General features: G+C 47.8%; 1 protein-coding gene across 10 annotated transcripts in view; it reads left to right on the top strand.

Annotated features, from left to right (window-relative positions):
* Nucleotides 1–15204: 15204 nt before the first annotated feature.
* PPFIBP1 (PPFIA binding protein 1) overlaps nucleotides 15205–21542 on the top strand; it is a 116761-nt gene continuing 110423 nt past the window's right edge. For all 10 annotated transcript variants that reach the window (XM_065636606.1, XM_065636599.1, XM_065636616.1 and 7 more), the window contains exon 1: nucleotides 15205–15553. The gene's annotated coding sequence lies outside the window, so the exon portion shown is untranslated. The remainder of the gene's footprint in view (nucleotides 15554–21542) is intronic.

Raw genomic sequence — 21542 nt, 5'->3', positions numbered from 1 at the left:
ATAAAAATCTGCACTTGCAAGCAGTGACACCATTTCTCAGCTTGATTAAAGTTTAATCAATAGCTGGGACACAGCTGTCGACTAGAAAACTAGAATATGGAGCTGAGCTGTGATTATCTGAAGAAAATAAGAACTTGTGTGCGCATTAGCCCTATGCTTCTGTTACGGCAATTGCTGTTTAAATCTCTCCAGATTGACATTAAGTCTGAGTTCTTACTGTTACTTGAGTTTTTAAGGTTTTGGAGAAAATGACATGTGAATATGAGCTTTGTGCTAAAAGTGAAGCCAGTGCTGTGCTGCTAACTATAGTATTTCCTGTCTCACAATAATCCACCCAGCTGTCTTCTCTATAGATGAATATTCAACCCCAAGTAATGATGCACAGAAGACGTAATTCTGCATTGCAGCACAGTGCCATTGGCAGTTGTAGATTTGCTATCCCCACACATTAATACAGACTACAGAGGCTTTGGTGTCTGAGTTCTGTGGCCGAAACACCCTGCTTGGGAATTGCAGATTTACCTGGGGGATTGCTGGGTTTGTACTTGTAATTCTTCCCATAGGTGATTTTAGCACATGTTCCCTGCTGTGTGCAGAGCGTAAACTGGTGTTATTTCCTAAGACTGCGTGAGGTTTGAAATCTCTAAGAGAAGGCTGTGTGTAGAAGTACCTGAATCTACGCGCTTCTTACCATCAGATGTGGATAACCTCTCTGTTGCACCTGACCTTGAAGATCATCAGTAATATCATCATCGGATATTGCTGCCAAATCAACTACTTTAAGATAATCTAGGATTAAAGGATTCTAAAACCAAACCAAAAAAACGACAACAGGAACCCGCCCCCCCCCCTTTAGTTAAGTGGGATTGCCAAATTCAGGACTCGCAGTGCTATGTTTACTGACAGTTATTGAGCCGAGCAGTGCTGTCACTTAAGGAGTCACCCAGCACATTCTCATCACAGACACAGCACTCAGGTTAGGTCAGAAAGAGCATTCAGGTTTCTCTGAAATTCCGAACAATGTTGGTCCCGATTACTATAAAGCGGATGGAAATGCTAATGGAAAATTCACTGACTTTGATTCACCATCTTGTGTGCGTAGCAGCGGCCGGGAATGTGCAAGGAACTCCCGTGGCTCGAGGGGAGACCATCCCTGGTCACTGTGTCGGCTCCCCAGCTTGCATGCGCTGGCACAGCCACACAAAATCGTGGCAGCAGCACTGTCTCTCTCAGCATGTGGCCTATTATCTCACCATGGGGTGATTTGATTTATTGACAGATACAGACTGCCACAGAGCCAGGTAAGTCCCCAGTGAGTGCACTGGTGCACATGCAGCAGAACAAGTTATTCCAGACAAAGTTTGTGCTAGCTTAAGTTCAGAAATGTCCCCTCCAGTTCTGCCTGCTCTGGTGGGTAATGCTTTGCTTTAAATATCGTTCTGTGCTGTTTTGACATTTCCTCTTCCTGCAAGCTACAGAGCTTGTCTAAAAAGCTGGAGGGGCTCTTTTTGTGAAGTGGGAGCATTCAAGCAGATAGGCAGATCTGCTGCGGGGCAGCAACAAATAAATGATACCAGCCCTCAATAAACATAGTGCAGATGCAAATTTCAGCTGATATATACCTCATGAAGATGAGGGCACAGCTCTGTGGTGTCCTGTGGTTATATTACAGGTTCTTGCCTCCAGAAGCTGCTTATGTAGTTTCAAACAGAAGGCAAGTATCTGTAGCAGGTTATAGCAAGGGATGGAGGAGAAAGACAAGGGTAAGGTGACTGGAGATTGCTGTTGTGTCTCTTGGCACCTCTTCTAGGTAAGGATTCATTTCTGGTTTGTCAAAATGACACCGTCCTTGCCTCTGCAATCCTCCTTACACCTTCCTCCTAGAATGGCTGCTGCCTCCGGCCCAGGCATGGTGAGGGACAGTGGGTTGCAAAAGAAAACATTTACCAGACTACCTCCTCTCATTCTCGTCCTCCCCATAGATGTGGCCCTTTTCATCAGAATACTTTCTTGACACTGGAAGTTCAAATCATTTTTTACAGAGATTATTTCCCTCTGTGATACTCCAAAAGCTGTTGGCAGGCCCGCACAATGTTTAGGCTAGCTGCTTCCCCAGCAAAAGCAAATTCTAAGGTAAACCAATTTTGACACCTGACACAGGGGAGGGAATGTGAGCTCTGAGCACAGCAAGAATTCGCTTCTGCCCTCCCATTTTTTGGAAATGCCTTGGCTACATTCAGGTTGGACGAGACGAATTTTTTTGAAACTGCCTTAAACTCATTTTGGTTGAAGTCACTGAGAGGCTGCGTCAGTCTGTCAGTCCTCCTTTGATGTGTGTCTCCAAGTTAGTGCAGTAGCAATCAGCTGCATAATTTTTATGAAAAGCAGGAGTGCAGCTTGCCACAATGTCCTTCTATATGTAAAATAAGACACATTCAATTTAAAACCACCACCACATATAGAATGCAGCTTTGGTAGCTGCCAGCTCAGACTGATTACCGTAGCCAATAGAGATCCTGTGGTCTGAATGACAATAGAGGACATGAAAGACCTGTGATTTTAACTTGTTTTCCCATCATGCTTTATCATAAGATGCGCAGCACAGTTTCTGTCCTGCATTACTGAACATCTCCCCATGATCTCCTGTGTTTGCGGCAGGTGGGAGGGTTCAGTTTTTTGCAGCAACATAATTGTAATTAGTTTGCTTACAGGAGTTGATGACGAAATGCCAAACAACGTTCTTCCAGTGCAAGGGGCGGGTAGGGGAGAGGTGGTGTTGGGCTGGATGACTGGAGAGCAGAGCTGGTGGCTTTTGCTGCCGATTTCTTTCTTTGGCAAAAGGTTAGATGAAGTTGTTTGCTTTTGCTTGGCCTTACGAGTAAGGCGGCAGCAAGATTGCCCTCGGGGAAAGGCATTGTGGGCCAGATGGTACAACCCTCTCTGGGTAGGTGCCTACAGCGGAGCTTAGGTAGACCATGAGCCCTGAAACAGCTGTGTACTGAGACCTCACCCAGCCCTGTTCAAAGCCAGCAGCTGCATTGTGCCAGGCTGGTGGTGCCACCTCAGCACCCCTGAGACGAGGCACAGCGGAGCAGGCTGGCTGTGTGCGGCACGTCCCCAGACAGCAGCAGGTCCCCACCAATCTCCCACAGGGACAGTGGATGCGCCAGCCCACAGCTTAAGAAAGGAGGCTGGCCACCATGGCGGGACATGGGCCTGGGCATCTGCAGGGGAGGTGGCAAGGAAGAGCTTGTTAAACCGCCATCATCTGCTGAACTGTGGTGGCTGAGGGGTGCCGCCAAGCCATGCTTTCACCATGAGCTTGCTCTGGTGAGTTGGAGGAACCCCTGTCCTAGCCACATTTGGTCAAACCTCCTGCCTGGGTGCCATGCTGTGCCCTGGGTGCACGAGCAGGCTTCATCCACCCCAATGCCTTCCCCCAGGCCCCACAGCCCAGGGCACCATTTTGGCACCATTCTGGTCCTTGGCCATGCTTCTGCCCAGCCCTGCCTCCACTGTCCTGGCGCATGGACTCCCCCTCAGGGCCAGGGTGGGTCTCAGGAGCTTTAAGCCACTCTTTAAACTCATTTTCCAGCTCACTTGAGTGGAAAGTTTTGTTTTGTTTTGTTTTGTTTATTTGGTGGAGGTTTGTCCAGTGTGGTGGTCGGCGAGCCCCTCGGGGCTGGGCAGGCAGGGCGGAGGTGCGGCAGGCCCCAGGCAAAGCGCCGGTGCTCCTGAGCCACCGCCATGCGTTGCTACGGGGTGTTTCAATAATTTACTTTCTGTCGTCCCGGCTCTAAGGGATATGACTGACTGACTCGTCTCTCTGAGCAGCCACCTGCTGCTGCAGAAAATGCATTTGCTGTGAATACAGCACATCGTTTGGAAACATTTTAAGAGTGTGTGTGTCACATATTTGTTTCATATAGAATCATAGAATCATTTTGGTTGGAAGAGCCTTAAGATCATGAAGTCCAACCTTAACCTAGCTCTAGCACTAAGCCACGTCCCTAAGAACCTCATCTAAATGCCTTTTAAACACCTCCAGGGATGGTGACTCCACCACTTCCCTGGGCAGCCTGTTCCAGTGCTTCACAACCCTTTTCATGAAGAATTTTTTCCTAACGTGCCATCTGAACCTCCCCTGGTGCAACTTCAGGCCGTTTCCTCTTGTCTCATCACTTTTTACTTGGGAGAAGAGACCAACGCCCTCCATGCTACAACCTCCTTTCAGGCAGTTGCAGACAGCGATCAGGTCTCCCCTCAGCCTTCTTTTCTCCAGGCTGAACAGCCCCAGTTCCCTCAGCTGCTCCTCATCAGACTTGTGCTCCAGGCCCCTCACCAGCCTCGTTGTCCTTCTGTGAACTCTCTCCAGCACCTCGATGTCTTTCTTGTAGTGAGGGGCCCAAAACTGAACACAGGATTAGAGGTGCGGCCTCACCAGTGTCAAGTACAGGGGGACGATGACTCCTCTGGTCCTGCTGGCCACACTGTTCTCTCTCTCTCTCTAGTACAAAGGTACTGTAGGAGTTGGTGAAGAGGAGCCAGCCTGAAGCCAGCCTGCCCACACCAGTGCATGGCTGATCAAGCTAAGTCTGGGCCAAAGGAGGCAAAGAAAAATATGTACCCATCTCATGCAGAATGAGGAAATGGAGAATTTACATGGTAGTGTGATGTTTTACCCTTGCAGTGCCCGCGAGCAGAGGTGGAAGCCCACGGCTCACAAGCAGCCTGGGTGGCTGCCCCACACGTTTGGCCTCTGGCTCGGTTCGTGGCTTGGTTCTCAGTGCATGCACACTGTTCAAAAACACTTTCTCCTTCAGTATTTTTAACTATCCACACAGACATGCTGTCCACAGAAGAAACCACGCAAAGCTCATCATCATATATTTTTCATTAAAACACAACTGATTTAGGAGGATCATTTGTAGCTGGTGAATTGAAGCGTTCGCTGCTGGTCACGGCGTCCCACAAAATGTAAGCACAAAGAGAGGTGCCGCTTTCATTCCTCACTTTTATTCACAGCTTAGCGAGGGACTCAAGCTTTTTGGTATTTAGTTCTCAGTTAGTTTCTCGGCTTTGAACTTATTGCTATTTCTGTTTCAGATTATTGAACTTGTTCAACTCCAATATTCTTTCTGCACATGTAGAAAAATCACTTTTATCAAAAGCTTGTTCAGTTCAGCCAATTCTTGTTCCAGATGTTCAGATGGTAATTCCATCAGTTCAGCGATTTTATGTTCTTTAAAAATTTAACAGCAAATGTTTATGGTTTTTTACCTTGAATTTTATTTCATTAATTTGAAAAAATACATGTTAAGTTTATGTTTTAATACCCAGTGTAAGAATTTCAAGCTTTATTTTAAATAGGCTTACATCTTATTTAGGCTTTTAAATTATTAATGAATCCATCTTAAATGTTATTTATGTATGTCTAAAAGTACATGCATATACTCTAAAAGAAAATGAGATTTTTAAATACCATGCAGTCTGAAGTCATTATTTCCAAAGATTAAAGGGGACATTTATGTTTGCAAAACACTTGCTAAAAGAGAATGTTTACTTCTGACTCTTGTTTTATCTTAAATGTGAAAACATCATTCTCTGGATGCCTAAGATGGATTGAAACTTCTGTTGAATGTTCCTTTCATGTGTTTTGTATATGAATTAAAGGCCTCATCTCTGAACTTCTTGACATGTTTGTTTGGACTCTAAGGCAGTTTATGCACAAATATAGCATCTGAGTAAGGGGATCTGGACAGTAGTTATTTGGAAGTGTTTAAATAGTTCTTTACTGAACCCAGGATTAGAAAAAATATCCACAGATGTTGAGAAGAAATTACAATGACTTTGATCACTTAAATTTGAAACTTTATTTAAGAACCCTTTTAAGATAAAATATTTATTTTAGGAACCAAAGACACTTTTATAGAAGATGGACGCAGCTGTTCTCACTGCAGCAGATCTCCAGCTCTCGGGGGTCTTGATGAAACCTGCAGTGCATGTCGCTCTGTTAGCTGAATTAATGGAGAGCTGTCTCTTTAAAGACGTTCTCAGAAGTTTTTGGCACGGAGACAAAATCGCCACAACAGGACCGCTGATGCAGGATCTCAGCCCTCACGCCTGTGCATTAGCAAATTGTGCATTAATGAGCTGATAGGGCTAGTAAAACCATTTTGCACAACGGTATTTAGCCAACCAGACATGACAGCCACAGGTGTTTTCATGAAGCCAAGCTGCCAGAGGAGGTGTGCCTCCCATCTTCAGCAAGATTAGACTCAGATTATAATTAATCTTGTCTGAGACACACATTGGCTTATCCACCCTTACGCTGTTTTGTTCCGCTCACCTGTTTTCTACGCCCTCCTTTTTCTTCTGCACGTGTTTAACCTTCCACCATTCACAAGCCAGCTCACTTCTGCAACCTGTGTTGCATCCAGCCTGTCTGTCTTGTCCCTGTGAAGGAGCTGCAGTGGCAGCAGGATACCTAAAATGGATGTAGAAGGTGCAGCTCAACAAGACAGAGTGACCCCGCAGCCTGGCAGTATTTCTGTGCCGTTTGCTTGTTCCTGTGCATCCACCCCAGCCTTCACCTCCCTCCTTGTCAGCACCGCTTTGACCAGGCTAAACGGTGGAAAAACCCATTTGTGCGTTTCTGTGAAACAGCTCAACATTTATATTCTGATTTTCATATTAATTTGCTTAGCTGCTGTTCTTGGAATATTTCATTTCATGAAAATCCTAAATATTCATCTCTTCATCCCAAATGTGTTGCTCTGTTTCTCTCAAAATGTCAAAATCAACGCTGTGCCTGGGATGGAAGTTAAAACATTTAACCAGCCTTAATAAAGACATCGTTGAATAAATCCAATCTGAAAAATGCATTTTGACATCTAGATTTAAATTGCCTGTGTAATAACTTTAGTAAGATATTCAGATACTTTTGTAAGGGAAAGAGGCAACTATTTTTCCTATTCTCCAGTTCATCCTGCATACCTTTTGATAGGAGTGTTGAAGTGTGATTTAATTCTTTTCCCATTGTTTGTGACATTAATGGTCATTGACTAGTTTGCTTTAGGTAAATAACGTAAAAATTTTTAGTTCTGTAGATTTAGTGAAGTTCTATTTATAAACTGTTCATATCAGCCATATTAACTCAGATAAGACTTAGTCCCCACTTAAAATCCCTTTGTGTCTTCTTCTCCTTGTCCTTAACACGAAAAGACAGGGTTCACAAGTGATGTGGAGAATAAAGATAATTTTGATGGTTTTTCTAACCTAAAAATAGGTATCTTCCACAAATGAAAGCTTTATTCTCCTAATTCCTGAGGTGTAAACTCTCTGGAGAGACAGAGAGGGAGACCAAAACTGATAGCAGCTAAACTGATGATCTCCTTGTGACCCCCTCCTGCCCCGAGCTGTATTTTCCATGTTTCTCTCTTCTTTCTTTCAGAATAAAATAATCCCTGTTTCATGGTTCTCTGCCACTTTGCTTAGAGCATGGCAAATATCACGTTGACTGATACGCTAAGACAGCTTGGTCACTCGCCTCGTCAGCCCCTAAGATCTTGCTCACCGCCTCTTCTTCCTCTAGAGCAGATAATTTTAGTACTTTTGAGCGATGAACTTGTGTGGTGCTTGCCACCTGAGAGCGGCCCTTCCAACCCTGCATGTGGCCGGGGTGACTCAGCCCGGGCGCCTGGCGCTGCTCCCCACCTCCGTGAGTCACCGGCAAAACGCATTGCTGGAGAAGTTCAGTCCGGGAGCAAACAAAGCACACCTCTCTCAGGCTCTTGGAAATGGGAAGCAAAGGCAGTTCCTGTTCTCCTCCAGGCAGGATGCTGTCGCCTTCCCCCACAGCCCTCCCGGCCCCAGTATTTAAGGAATGTCTGAACTGGCGTTGTTTTCCTCTCCTGAAGGCCAGTTAAAGCCTGAAACTAGAGGCCAGCTGAGCGAGCTCGTGGTGACACTGACTCATTGTGGGGTCTGGAAGTAAGTCACTACCGTTATGTCTACAGCGTGCCGGGCAGAGATATCTGTGCAGAGCTGTGGAAGTGGGGCTGGCACCGCACCACGGCTGCTTTCGCCAGCTGTGCTGCAGAGGGAGTGGCCAGTGCCAGTGCAGCTGTTCAGCTACTCTGTATTGTGCAAATCATAGAATAGTTTGGGACCTTCAAAGGTCATCTAGTCCAACCCCCTGCAATGAGCAGGGACATCTTCAACTAGACCAGGTTGCTCAGAGCCCCGTCCAGCCTGGCCTGGGATGTCTCCAGGGATGGGGCATCGACCGCCTCTCTGGGCAACCTGGGCCAGTGTTTCACCACCCTCGTAAAAAATTTCTTCCTCATGTCTAGCCTGAATCTCTCTTCCTTTCATTTAAAACTATTAATCCTTGCCTCATTGTAACGGGTCCTACTAAAAAGTCTGTCCCCATCTTTCTTACAGGCCCCTTTTAAGTACTGAAAGGCCACAATGAGGTCTCGCCGGAGCCTTCTCTTCTCCAGGCTGAACAACCCCAGCTCTCTCAGCCTGTCCTCACAGCAGAGCTGTTCCAGCCCTCTGATCATTTGGTGGCCTCCTCTGGCCCCTCTCCAACAGATCCATGTCTTTCCTGTGCTGAGGGCTCCAGAGCTGGACACAGGACTCCAGGTGGGGTCTCACCAGAGCAGAGCAGAGGGGCAGAATCACCTCCCTTGGCCTGCTGGCCACACTGCTTTTGATGCAGCCCAGGATACAATTGCCCTTCTGGGCTGCAAGTGCACGTTGCTGGCTCATGTCCAATCCTCTCATCAACCAAATGCACAGTCTTGCTCAGATGTTTCCTCAGGAGAGTCTGTATCATGTCACACTGTGAACTGAGATATGTCCTTTACCTCTTCGTCCCTTCTTTTCTTCATTGGCACTGTGGAGAGAGTAACTTCTGTGCAGGTGGTATGAAGTACTTGAGATTCTCTTAAGAAAAGCCCTTATCACTGAACTAGTGCTTTACTTGCTGGACATCCCTGCTAAAAAGCTTTTGGGTGTGCCTGGTTTTAGCACAACTGTAAAAAGACTGCATTCAGTAGTGCTGACAGTTTTTCATTACAGTGCAATCTAGGAGTTGATGCTAAGAACAAACTGAACCAAGAGATGTGCTTGGGTGAGTGCCTGAGGAAAAAAAAAACACATTTCCTCAGGGAATAGGAATGTGAAAGTCATTATGAAAGGAATGAAAGGGTGCTAACACCATGTCTGCAGGTAAACAGTGCCAGGCAGACCGGAACAATTTGAGCTCAGAATTAGTGGGAAATGAAAAGTGAGAGTTATCCCAGTGTTTGGAGCGCAGAAGCTCAGATGGAGGGTGTCATCACTGGCCAGGCATAGGCGAAGGGTAGTGGTGAGGTCGAACATGATTAACAGCGTGAGTTGAACAAGGAATGAATTTGGCTGCATCTAGAAGAAAAGTCTCCTTTAGATGAAGCAGATGCTACAAACTGAGTTTCTGGCAGGGTTTTCAGTAGGCACTGGGAGAAATGTTCACTGTTTGCTACGTCCTGCTGTATCCACCATGCCTGCTTTCTGCTGATAACATTTTTCAGTACTTCATAGACTCGTGTACTTGCCTTGCTGGTGGATCGTTGTGCAAGCCACCTGTGTGTATTTCAGTGGAGATGGGCTCATTGGGTACATTCCACAGCAAGGTCTATCAGTAAAACTTAGTGCCTCTACCTATACACTGGTTTCTGACTATACTTACACCACTCAGTTGTTGAACATTTTCTCCTGTGTCTGAAGCTGAACACTTTGAGTACCCCAAGGGCTTCTCTCTAGCTCTTATCAACCAGTCATCTTCACTGAGTATACCAGAAAGGAGCTCCTGACTGTAAGTTTAAGCATAACCTGCTGATACAGAAATTGAGAGAATGCCGTGAAAACTGCATGTGCATAAACCTAATGAGTATTTCAGCCCACTTAAGGTACACTTATAGCTGAATTAGTGAGTGGGAGGCCTCTGGGGAGGGAAAAATAATGTTTTGCAGTCCTGCAGAAATTGAGGAATGTAAAACTTTCAAACTGTAATCTCTCCTTTCCTGCTTTTAATGACAACAATCATTCAAAATAACAGAAAGACAAAGCCCATCTGAAACAACCGACCTTTTCAAAAGCTATGCTACTGCCATTGAATGTGTTTGCATTCCTCATGCCAGGAGGTCTTTTCTTGCTCGCATTTTACGTGAAAGGCACTGCATCTTCTCCATAGTATTATTACTTTTTGTGATTTCCAGATATGCACCGCCATATCTCTGACATTCATCTCAGCGTTCCAGCTGGAGAAGTCCCTGCAGCTAATTCCTTTTTCACCCTCATGGGTGTGTAAATTTTTATGGGAAGTTTTCTTGCCCACTTGAGAAAGAACTTGAGTTTGCTTTTTCCTGCTTTTCAAGGGCTAATTGTACAAGGTTCCAGATAAAGTATGCAAGACTGGTCTTCTCAACAGACTGATGGTGACCACACCAAGCACCTTGAAGCATAGAAGGTTCCATCTGAATATAAGGAGAAGCTTCTTCACTTTGAGGGTGCCAGAGCATTGGAACAGGCTGCCCAGAGAGGTTGTGGAGTCTCCTTCTCTGGAGACATTCAAACCCACCTGGACGCCTTCCTGTGTAACCTGCTCTGGGTGAACCTGCTTTAGCAGGTGGGTTGGACTAGATGATCTCCAGAGGTCCCTTCCAACCCCAGCCATTCTGTGATCCTGCGAATAACACAAGTGTGGAATAGCATCTTCTCTCCAGCACTTTCTGGGAGACTCAGTTTTATCCAGCTTTCAGGAAGACTCTCCACAAGCAGATTCCACTACTAGCCCCTAGACTCTCAAATTGGAAAGGCGATGTGCTTTGCCTCCCCCTGCTGCAGTCTCATCCCATGCTGCTGCTGCAGGCTCCCAGGGCACCTGAAACAATCCCATGCACAGGAGCTGACTGATAATTTCTTAAATGACCCTCCTCCTTCTGAAAGGTTTGAACTAGAAACTCTGGAGAGAAGCTGCTCATGTGAAGCACATCAGCCCTCAGCAGATCTGCCTGGCCGGTGCAGCAGAGGCAGGGGAGCATCCCTTCCGTGAGCCCAGAGGTCGGCTCAGCGTGCAGGGCTTTTCTTACAGTGTTTGCAAAAGTTTGGCTGTGAGAAGTTGCAGAGATGGGACAGCTGAGGTCAGAAGTCCAACTGTTCTGGGTGGTACAGTTTGGGAGCATTTTGTACTTCAGCTGCTGTGGATTAAGTCAATCCTTTGGGCACCAAATCTCTCATCTCCTCCTCTCCTTCTTAGGAAGGGATTGGAGGGGAATTTAAACATGAGGAGGAAGGTTAAATTATTGATTTGACATCTAGAAACTGTTTGTGCAGTGCTTTGTCCAAGGACTGAACATAGTGTCATACCAAAGCTTGAGGTTTTGGCTAAAACCATTAGCTCTGCTGAGTATTAAACTGTCAGGATAGTTCAGGCTGCTGAAAGCCAGAACAGCGCAGCTACGACAGTTGGCCAGAAGAGCAAACGTTTCCAAGGTAGATGCAGCTTCTAACAACAGTAAAACCATGCTTTTCTGAGAGAGTGAATTCCAGCTTTCTCGAGCGAAGTGAGCTACCCAGACAAAAAGCACTGTTTTCTCTGCTTATACCTACATCTGGACAAAGTTCTTTTGCTGGCACAGCTCTGCCTTCAAATGATCTTATCTCATCACAGCTCTGGCTGACACAACTGTGCCAGGAGACTCGGCAGCAGAGACCTGACCTGAAAACACCCTGGCTCAGCTTTGGGGTTAACACTTGACTGGGAATAAAGAGAGCGACACTCAGAATCCACTTTCTGAGCTGTCCTGAAATGAAAGCCATGCACAGGCTGGGTGTGAAATCACTGCCTCACAGTTGCTTTCAAAGGGCCGAATGTAATTTCAGGACTGTATAAATGTAAGAATAGTTATACCTTGTTTAAAGGAAAACTTCTGAGGCCCAACAAGGTGCTAAATTAACTAAAATTAAATTTAAAAAAAAATATATAATTAGGAAAAAAAAAGGCTGTGATGTACATGGTTTGTTATTGTATTTCAGGGCCCTGCCTGTGAGCTAGCACTGATACTGAGGTGTGCAGTTAATGACCATTGTGCTGCTAAAACTAGATGACTTCCAGAGGAGAGCAAAATCGAAATCTGCATCACGAATCATTAATACTCCCAATTAACCAAGGTGAGTCACTTAAGCTGTATAAAATGAGACAGTAACACTTGTGAGAATGCAGCAACGATAACTGCATTAAAAACTGCACTACGTTTAACACTTGGTAATGAGGCTCAGGCAAAAACATGGAATAGATGCACTGCAGATTTAATGAGTGCTGTTAGTTGCTGTTTTGCAAGGGGCTTGGTCTGATCTCAGAGTTGCTGCCAGAGGGAGGCATGGACCTGCTCCTACTTGCACCCCAGACACCCCAATACCCACTTCGTGCCAGTGATCTGGGAGGTTTGGGGTGCATCTGCCCACCCCACGGATCCAGCTGAAGAATAACTGCACTGCAACACCACACGCGCAGTTGTACCATGCCATGAATGTGTGGAAAACGCAAAGTATCACCTGAATAAGATCATGTAAGAAGAGTGTATGCTGTGCCTTCAAAATGCCTCACAGCTCTTGAAATACTAGGCTTAATGCCATTTATTGATTTGTAACCAGGGAGACAGTACGTGTTCCCATTGCAAAGTGAGGGAAAAGCTCTTTCCCTTCACTTCCTCCAGCAGTGAAAAATGTTGGAAAACACTCTCAGGTGTTGTAGCCTCCTGCAGCCTTCACGGGAGGGATGAGGTGGGCGTTTGCATTCTCAGAGGCTGCTGCATTTTCCCAAAGGTGGAGAAAATCAACCTTTCCTTGCAAAACAGCCTGGAGCAAAAAAGGGCTAAGCTATTTTGGGAGATGAGAGATAAGCAAGCCAGAAAGCCTTATCAGAGATTTGTCTTAACTTGCAAAGGTATTTTCTTTGATGAAAGAATTCAAGGAGTTGTTTAAAATGTTCTGTCAGCTCAGATTTGTTTTCAGAGAGATTTCAGTCATACACGGTCCTGGACTAACGAAGCCCTTCCGCATTAGAAGCCCATCTCTGTAATAAGAATTGTCATTTTCTGAATTAAAAATCAATCAAAGCTTAAAAAACCCCCCAACACCATAGAATCAACAGAACGAGTGATTCAGAAAACAAAGACTGATGAGTATTGGGTTTCTGTGGGGACCAATATTTGTTCCAAGTGCTTGTTACTGGGCAAGTCCAACTCCAGCCATTTCGGGAGGGATGGAGCACCGGACACAGGAGCTGTGATCCAGCCCCGTGTGAGCACTTACCCACTGGCTGGCAGCAAACTGGTAACATTTGAAGATCTGAGGAAAACGGGCAAAAAGACCAATTGTAGAAACTGATGCAACAGCGTCAAAAACTGTAGTTAGCCACCAAAGTTTTGAACCAGAAGAACTAGAAGATACTAAATAAAACCAGGTATTTTTAATTTCAGTGGCTGCATTTATTTTCTTGTAGTCTAATGCTCGGTGCCTCTGTTTAACCAGAGACGTGCTACAGCGGTGTGGCCAGCGCAACAGGCCGGTAACTTGTCAGGAAAAAAGTGCTTTGAATCGGCTTGCCCTCTTTGTAAACCATGCTTGAACAGCAAATGGTACCTTCCCATTTTTGTTCAGAATTTGAAATGTTTACTTTCGTAAACGTGCTTTTGAATGGAAAGTTCCACTTTTTTTTTTTTTGAAATTATGGTCAGAAACTAAGTACAACCGAATAATTTTTTCCACATAAGAAAACATTTAAGTGTTTTGCCTAAACCAGCCTTTGGAGGTGGGGACAGCAAGAAAGGGCTCTGAGAATGCAAAGAATCACAGAATCACAGAATCACAGAATGTTAGGGATTGGAAGGGACCTCGAAAGATCATCTAGTCCAATCCCCCTGCCAGGGCAGGAACACCCAGATGAGGTTACACAGGAAGGCGTCCAGGCGGGTTTTGAATGTCTCCAGAGAAGGAGACTCCACAACCTCCCTGGGCAGCCTGTTCCAGTGTTCCATCACCCTCACTGAGAAGAAGTTTCTTCTCAAATTTAAGTGGAACCTCTTGTGTTCCAGCTTGAACCCATTACCCCTTGTCCTACTGTTGGTTGTCACCGAGAAGAGCCTGGCTCCATCCTCGTGACACCCACCCTTTATATATTTATAAACATTAATGAGGTCACCCCTCAGTCTCCTCTTCTCCAAGCTAAAGAGACCCAGCTCCCTCAGCCTTTCCTCATAAGGGAGATGCTCCACTCCTTTCATCATCTTTGTGGCCCTGCGCTGGACTCTCTCCAGCAGTTCCCTGTCCTTCTTGAACTGAGGGGCCCAGAACTGGACACAATATTCCAGATGTGGTCTCACCAGGGCAGAGTAGAGGGGAAGGAGAACCTCTCTCGACCTACTAACCACCCCCCTTCTAATACACCCCAGGATGCCATTGGCCTTCTTGGCCACAAGGGCACAGTGCTGGCTCATGGTGATCCTGAAGTTTTGGGTCAGCTCAGAACAAAATCAGGAGTTAGTTGCCTGCACTCGGCCGCCAAGCCAAGCCCTCCCGTCCGGTAGTGGCACGAAGGAGCGATATCTGCGGGCCTTGCCAACCATTTTGCTGTGTGCGAGGGCAGCGTGAGGGGCACAGCTGGGTTTTGGAGTGGGACGTGAGGCAGTCGATGGGAGTTCACCCGTCCCCACTGCCCATGTTGCCGCAGTGCCCGGCGGTGGGTGCGATGTCTCCTTCCAGCTGCGGGACCGGGCTTGATATTCGGGGAGCGGTGGCCCGCCCTCCTTCCCTTCCCAAGGAGCAGTTTTGGAGGGAACCACAGAAGCTGTTTTCGCCCAGCATCACAGGGTGGACCTAGCGGCCCAGGGCCGCATCCTGAGGCGCGAAGGCGGGCGGGAAGCCCGCGGGGGCACCCCAGGCTGTTCCCCGTAAGGAGCCCAGGGGACTCCGTGGCCCACGGCCGCCTTAACCCCCCTCCACGCCGGCGAGCCCCGACGCCGGCCCTGCCCTGCCCTTCACCGGGCCCCGGGGCGGGCGGCGGGCGGAGCGGCGGGAGGCTCCCGTCGGGCGGGGCGGGCCGGGCGCTCCGCGGAGGGCAGGGCCGGGGCTGAGGGCTGCCGGGGAGCGGGGGGCGCCGAGCCCGCCCCGCCCTCCGCCCGCGCCGAGTGGCTGCCGCCGGGCCCAATCAGGGCGCGGGCCCGGCCCGGCGCTGCCGCCCGGCCCGTCGGGGAGTCCCAGCCCCGGGGCGGGCGGGGAGGCGAGCGAGCGGCGCGACTCGACCCGGCCCGGCCCGGCGCGGCCCCGCTGCGTCCCGGCCGCTGTGTTCGAGGCGGGGGCGCAGGGCGGCCCGGGGCGGAGCGCTAGGCGGGGCCGGCCGGGACGGGGCGGGCAGCCGAGCGGCGCGGACCGGACGGCGGCGGGGGTGCCCGGAGCCGGCGGAGGCGCGGCCGCCCTGGGAGGGCCCGCCGGGGTTTGGGCGCAGGTAAGGGGCGCGCCGGTGAGCTCCCCGGGGCTCGGCCCCGCTGCCCGAAACCGAACCGAGCCCGACTGCGGCAACTTTGTGTCCCGGCGGGCTGAGCCCCGCGCCGTGCCGTGCCGTGCCGTGCCGTGCCCTTCCCCGCGGCTGCCGTGCGCGGGCGGCAGCGCGCCCCGACGGCCCCCGCCGCGCCGTGCGGGCCGCAGCGGGGTGGGCGCCTCCCCGCCGCCATGGGCCCGGGCCGCCCGCCCCGCCTGGGGGCAGCGGGTGTCCCCCAGGGCGCGCCCGGCTTCCCGCCGCTGTCCCCACGCGTGGGCCGGGAGCCCGCCATGAGCCCAGCGCTGTGGGCCGGGCACCCACCGCGCGGCCCCCGAGGGGAGCGGGCAGCTTTCGGGGGTGGCGGCCCGGGTGCGGCGAGGGATGGCTTCCCGTCCGGCCGCCCCTACCCCCGGCCAAAAAACAGCCGGCCCTCTGTCCTCAGGCTGCGTTCGGGTGTTCCCGTGCTGCGTTTGCTGCATCCTAGCTGGAAGGGGGAAGGAGAGCGGTTTCAGAGGGAGGCTCGGTAATTAGCTCCTGGCCTTCTGTAACTTATTTACATGCTGGAACTGGCACATCTTTTGTGGAGATTTGGAGGAGAGTTAGGCACCGGGTTAATCTTTCCAGGCTTTAGGAGGACACTTCAGCCACAAATACTGTGGGACTTCAGTTGGGAGTTTTATCTTGAACTAACAAACGTGTTTTGATTTAAGGCCAGGGGTTCTTACATCCTGTAATTATTTTTTCTAGGTCTGTTTCTTTTAGGTCTGAGACTCCTAAAAGCTGAAGTAGCTGTGCTAGCTTGCACCTTGGCTGAGGTACAGCTGTAATAGTAAAAAGGTGCTTTATACCTATGGTTATTTCTGTGGGGGGAAAAGTAAGCTACGGTGTTAAGCGCTTCACAGCGGTATAACAACATGTGTGCTCTCTCATGGAAGTGCAGCGCTGCCGATCTTGTGCGAAAACACAGATGAAGTGTTTAGGGCTTGGGCTTGGCTGTGTCTGAGCCTTCAGAGACTCTGCTGGCTCTTCTTATTTCGGCCCAAGCACAGATACTACCAACAGCGCAATGTGTAAGCTCTGGTATGTATTGCAATGGCAGCACGATTGAGCAATATGAGCGTCTCTGCGTTCCGAAAAAGTAAACAGCAAAAATGGGTCACAGAATGAGAATATTCTCCGTGCTTACGTGATCCAATATCTGAGAGGAAGATGTTTCAGTGTGCCAACTCTGGATTTATTGCTTCTATTAAAGGTAGCGGCCATAGATTGAGGATTTAACTTTGTGAAGGACAAAAGCGACTTGCAATTATAATGAAAAACACAAGCACGTGTTTCAGGAAAACCGGTGCGCTCAGTGAAGCGGCACGGCGGATCGGCTCAAGAGGCAGCCCAGAAACCAGAAAAACTGAAATCTGCTTAAACTCTCGGTTCCAAATGCAGCAAGCATTTTGGCCTCTTAACTTCTTCACGTCAGTAAGAAATTAAGAGCCAAAGTACTCCCTAGTTCATCTTAGTACCTGTCCCAGGGGAGTTTTGACAATAAGATTTAACACAGTTTCTTGAAAAGCTGTATCAGATGGATCAGCTCCGAGAAGCAGAGGGAGTTGTTTGGTTTGCCGGTTGTCAGTGGTGTGCCACGTTGCTTGTAAATGAAGATTTGCTCATAAATTAAGGTTGGTTTTCTTGGGCCAGGAGTATGAAGCTGATGTTTCTGTCCTCCCCGAAGGCAGCGGGAGCTCCATGTGATTGCCTGGCTGTGGAGTAAGGCCCTTAGGAGCTTTGAGGCATGCCACCTTTGAGCAACACACTGGTGATTATTCAGCACCCCTATAACCCTCTTAAATGAGATAATGGCAAGAGCCCGAGTCCAAATGCATAGGTCTGGATTCAAGCGCTCCCTCAGGTTTGGTGAGTTTTGCCCTGGGTTTTCATCCGTTTGCTGAATCGGTTCTAGGTTTCAGAGTTCTGCTGAAGAATGTGTAAGTTGATGTGTCCTGTGCACATGTCTGCAGCAGATCCATGCTCTGGAAAAAACTGGCGAGTAACGTTCCTGCTTGTCCTTGGAGCGCAGGGTGGAGCACCTTGAAATCAGGGATGTCACATGGAGCAGAAAGCTGTGGTGAATTTAATCTCTTTTTTTTTTCCCTTCTTAGATGCAAATCCTGTTTCTGTTTTGGGTTGCGTTGCCTGTGCACTGTAGAACACATTGCGGGAAGGAATGGGCTCCTGATGAAAATGTCTGTGAAGGTATATGGGGAGACTTTGCTTGTGACCCGTGTCAACGTGAGGGTAATTGTTAACATTCCTGAAATTACAGCCGTTCCCAGGAGACTGAGGTTCCCAGGTGGTACCGCCAGCCTGTCTGGTCCCATTGCTCCCTGGTGATGAGGACAGTCTGGTCCCTGCTCACTGGTCAGGTGTGGATGGCCCCAGGACAGGAAGCGCTGGGTCTTATGAGGTGCATGGAACAGCATCCTCCAGGAGGTTTTGTGTCTCCCAGCTCCATCCAAATGGAGTTTCTGTGATGTTTCTGTCTTACACTGCTTCAAGGAGTAGATTCAATGAAGCGAAAATCCTTCCCCTGAAGAGGTTTAAAACCAAAGAAGGTTTAGTCACTTTCTTGACAGTGTGATTGCATCAAAATTTACCTTTGGCTTACTCAGGACAAGATACTGTTGTTGTAAACTTGTTTGAATAACTGACTAATTTCCTTTGTTGTGCCTTGCATTATGTGTTTTCTGTGAAGGCAGGGGGAGCATGGAGAGGTGGCCAGATCACAGATCTGGTACAGATAGTCCAAAAATATATCCCTGATGCCTGAGGACAGGGCAAGAGGAGCATGAAAAAAAAAAAAAAGCCTGTGACTGGGGAGTCCACTGGTTTGCAGTAGTTTTCAACAGCAAAAGTGACAGCCCACATATTAGGCAGGATTTAGGAAGGTAATGGAGCATCGTGGAAATTCCTGTGGTGTTAGAGGTAGTTAGTAAAGCCCCCATCCCACTGCTGAATTTGCATGTTCTTAAGAAGGCGCTGGTAACCTCTGCCTCAGCTTGTAAATAGTGATACATAAGTTAGTTTGGTATACCTGAGACAGCTTCTTCTCAGACTTTGTTATTTTCAGGCCTCAAAGCAAAGCTCGAGTTATGTTGCTTCTTTAAAGCTGTACAATTATGGTCTGACCTGTGTCTGGCCAAGCCACATCTGTAAATTTATAAATGCAAGGAACAAGTTTATTGGAAGGTTCAGGAGGGTTTTTTTGTGTCCACTCTTCTTGTGTGGAGCTTATGCATATAGCTGTGTGTTAAGAATACATAAAAACACTTAATACCTCCATAAAAAAACCCCACTTAGTACTTTCCTGTACTTAGGCTGAATAGTGGCCCCGCTCCCCCATTTGTGAGATCCCCTTAGCGACTTTGCTCTCGGATCCAGCCCAGGAGAGGTAAATGACATTGCCTTGTGTTCACTGCTGATGTTCATACCCAGGCATTTATTTAGCATCCAGTATGAATTCCCACCCTGTCTTGCCCTACTGCAAATTTGTTTGTGTGCCTGGAGCCCAACTGGTGTGTTGCAGTGTCTCCTTAGCAGATGTACTGTGCCGAGGTCTCCTCCTTTGTCAGTCTTTGCATTTCTGCGGACTTTTTTTGGTTTGAGTGGGACTAGAGCATCAGCTTTCCCTGTGTCTTGGTAGGAAAGTGACTGTTGGTGCTGAAAAGTTGACTGCTGAACAGGTGATCTGCGAATGGAGAAAGGGTGGCCACTTAATGACAGCTTCAGAAATCAATGAAGTTTGCTGCTCAAATGACTTTTTGAGGATGGCAGGTTTACAAGCGTTAATTTTTGCATAATACAGGAGAGGCTCTTTGTTATTCCTGAGAGATTGCATCTTCTGCCCAATGTTTGGAAAAGTCAGCATCCAGTCCAGAATTAAATCGTGGTCTTTCTTTTGGAGGGTTTCTCTTGCCATGGGGTTATTATCTGCAGCTGCTCTGGGTCTCCAAGTTCAGGCAACTTTAACAGAGGATCACATCTGTCTCAGTGAGTTTCCGGTGGGATCTTTGCTTTGGATCTTTCCTTGTTTGGATTGCCCTAGAAAGGATGCTCAGCCGTGAACATACCTGAGATGCAGGGAATGATGCATCCAGTTTTTCCCACCTCTCTCATGAATTGACTTGCGTGTTGGTTCAGCTCAGACTGAGGACAGTGACCGTCTATTTTTCTAATGGTGTTTGCTGCCAAGATAGTACTTTATTTCTGCTTAAAAGTTGGAATTTTCCATTAATAATTCAGTCATCACACTGGATTCGCATTTGCTTGCCCATAATGCATATTGCCCTTGCTATGGGCATATATGATTTCCTGATATCCTTTAGCTTCCGGAGGACTTTGTTCCTCTGTGACTTCTGCTGTACATGAAGAAAGTGTGGTGGGTTGAAGCTTTGTCCTTTTTCCAACGCCCGGGCTTCTGTTTCTGTAAAAAGGCCAAGATAAACCAATTATGTGGAAGAGCTGATTTCTTTCCTCGGTGGAAATATAATTAGACACAGGTCTTGCAGCCAGTCCTAACTATAGCCTTTCTTCTCCTAGCCCCTGCCTGGGCCATCTTCATCGCCAATGGGGGAGGCAGGTGGAGGACTTGGGTAGGGCTTAGGCTGTGCAATACAGCCTCGCAAAGCCAACAAGTCCCCCGGGTGGGAGTCCTGTGCTCTCTTGCTGTAGAGTGCTTGGCCCCAGCGGGCTGATAGAGCTAATGCTTCATCAGAGCGCCCACTCTTCGTTAGAGGTCCTGTTTTGGGGGGAATGCTGTTAAATCTCGCTCTCATGCCTTGCATGTTGCGTCTTCCGCATGTCGTCTCAGGACCATGAGGAATGGCCCCTGGTGAAGACCAGAATCGTTCTTCTCTTTCTTCAAAAGCATGGTACAAGTGTGAATCTTGTTAAAACCCCAGGGAGATGCAAAAGCCTCATTCCCCCATATCACATGAGAATGCTTAGGCAGAGAGATTAGATCTCCTGTCCCGCACTGGGCTGCAAAACGGTGTCCTAGTCTGTGTTACAGTAAGGATGCTCACTTTCCCTTCTGCCGTTCTGCAGCAGCACAGATTGTGTCAAAGAACCAGGACCAGAGGCCATTCAGGCAGCCTCTGGCTCGTGGTGTTTGAGGTAAGATAAAAATAACAAAAAGTGTGACTTAAAGCAGGCATTTGGATACATCTTGATGCTAATCACGCTTCCAGTAGGTACAGTGTTGTAACTCTTGCATGAATAAAATCTCATTGAACGCCACCTGTGAACAAAAAGGCTTCAAGTTCAAGTACACTCATCCAAAAGCTGATTCGTACCTGCATCTTTCTTTCTAGCCTTTTTTTCTGAATGTTAGTGGAGAATTTAAGGCTGAGATTTGAGGTGGCTATTGCAGCATCTGAACTCCAAACTGGAGGATCTTTGCGCTGTTGAAGACAGCTGTCTAATTATGTCTCAGATTAAAAAAATCTTATAACCACTAGCGTGAATCGGCCATTTTAAATCAAAGAGTTCCTGGGGCTCCAAATGTGGTAAGTTTGGGAGAGCAGCTTTATTTTCTTGCTATGTAACAGATGTGGCAAAATAAGAGGAAATGATAATAATGATTGGGTCTCGTGTGCTTTTTGTCCAACTGATCAATTCCAAAACAAAAATCTAGGGAAAAAGTATAGGGTATATTATATATATTAATGTGGAACACAATCCCAGATAGTTCATGGACACTGCAGTGGTTGTGAGGGGAGATGCAACGTATGCGATTTTTAGTTGGTAACAGGAAAATAGCTTTAGTACTGCAAAACCAAGCAAATGGCCAAACAACCAACCCCCAATTGCCTCATTTTCAAATATTTCTCCTTTAGTGCTCTTTTACGAGTAACAGAAACAAGAACACACATGTGTTTCCCAAACAGAATCACAGAATGGCTGG

This window comes from Caloenas nicobarica, chromosome 1, assembly GCF_036013445.1.
Source record: "Caloenas nicobarica isolate bCalNic1 chromosome 1, bCalNic1.hap1, whole genome shotgun sequence".
NCBI classification, from domain to species: Eukaryota; Metazoa; Chordata; class Aves; order Columbiformes; family Columbidae; genus Caloenas; species Caloenas nicobarica.
The sequence above is the reverse complement of the archived record's forward strand: the minus strand, read 5'-3'. Positions and strand labels throughout refer to the sequence as shown.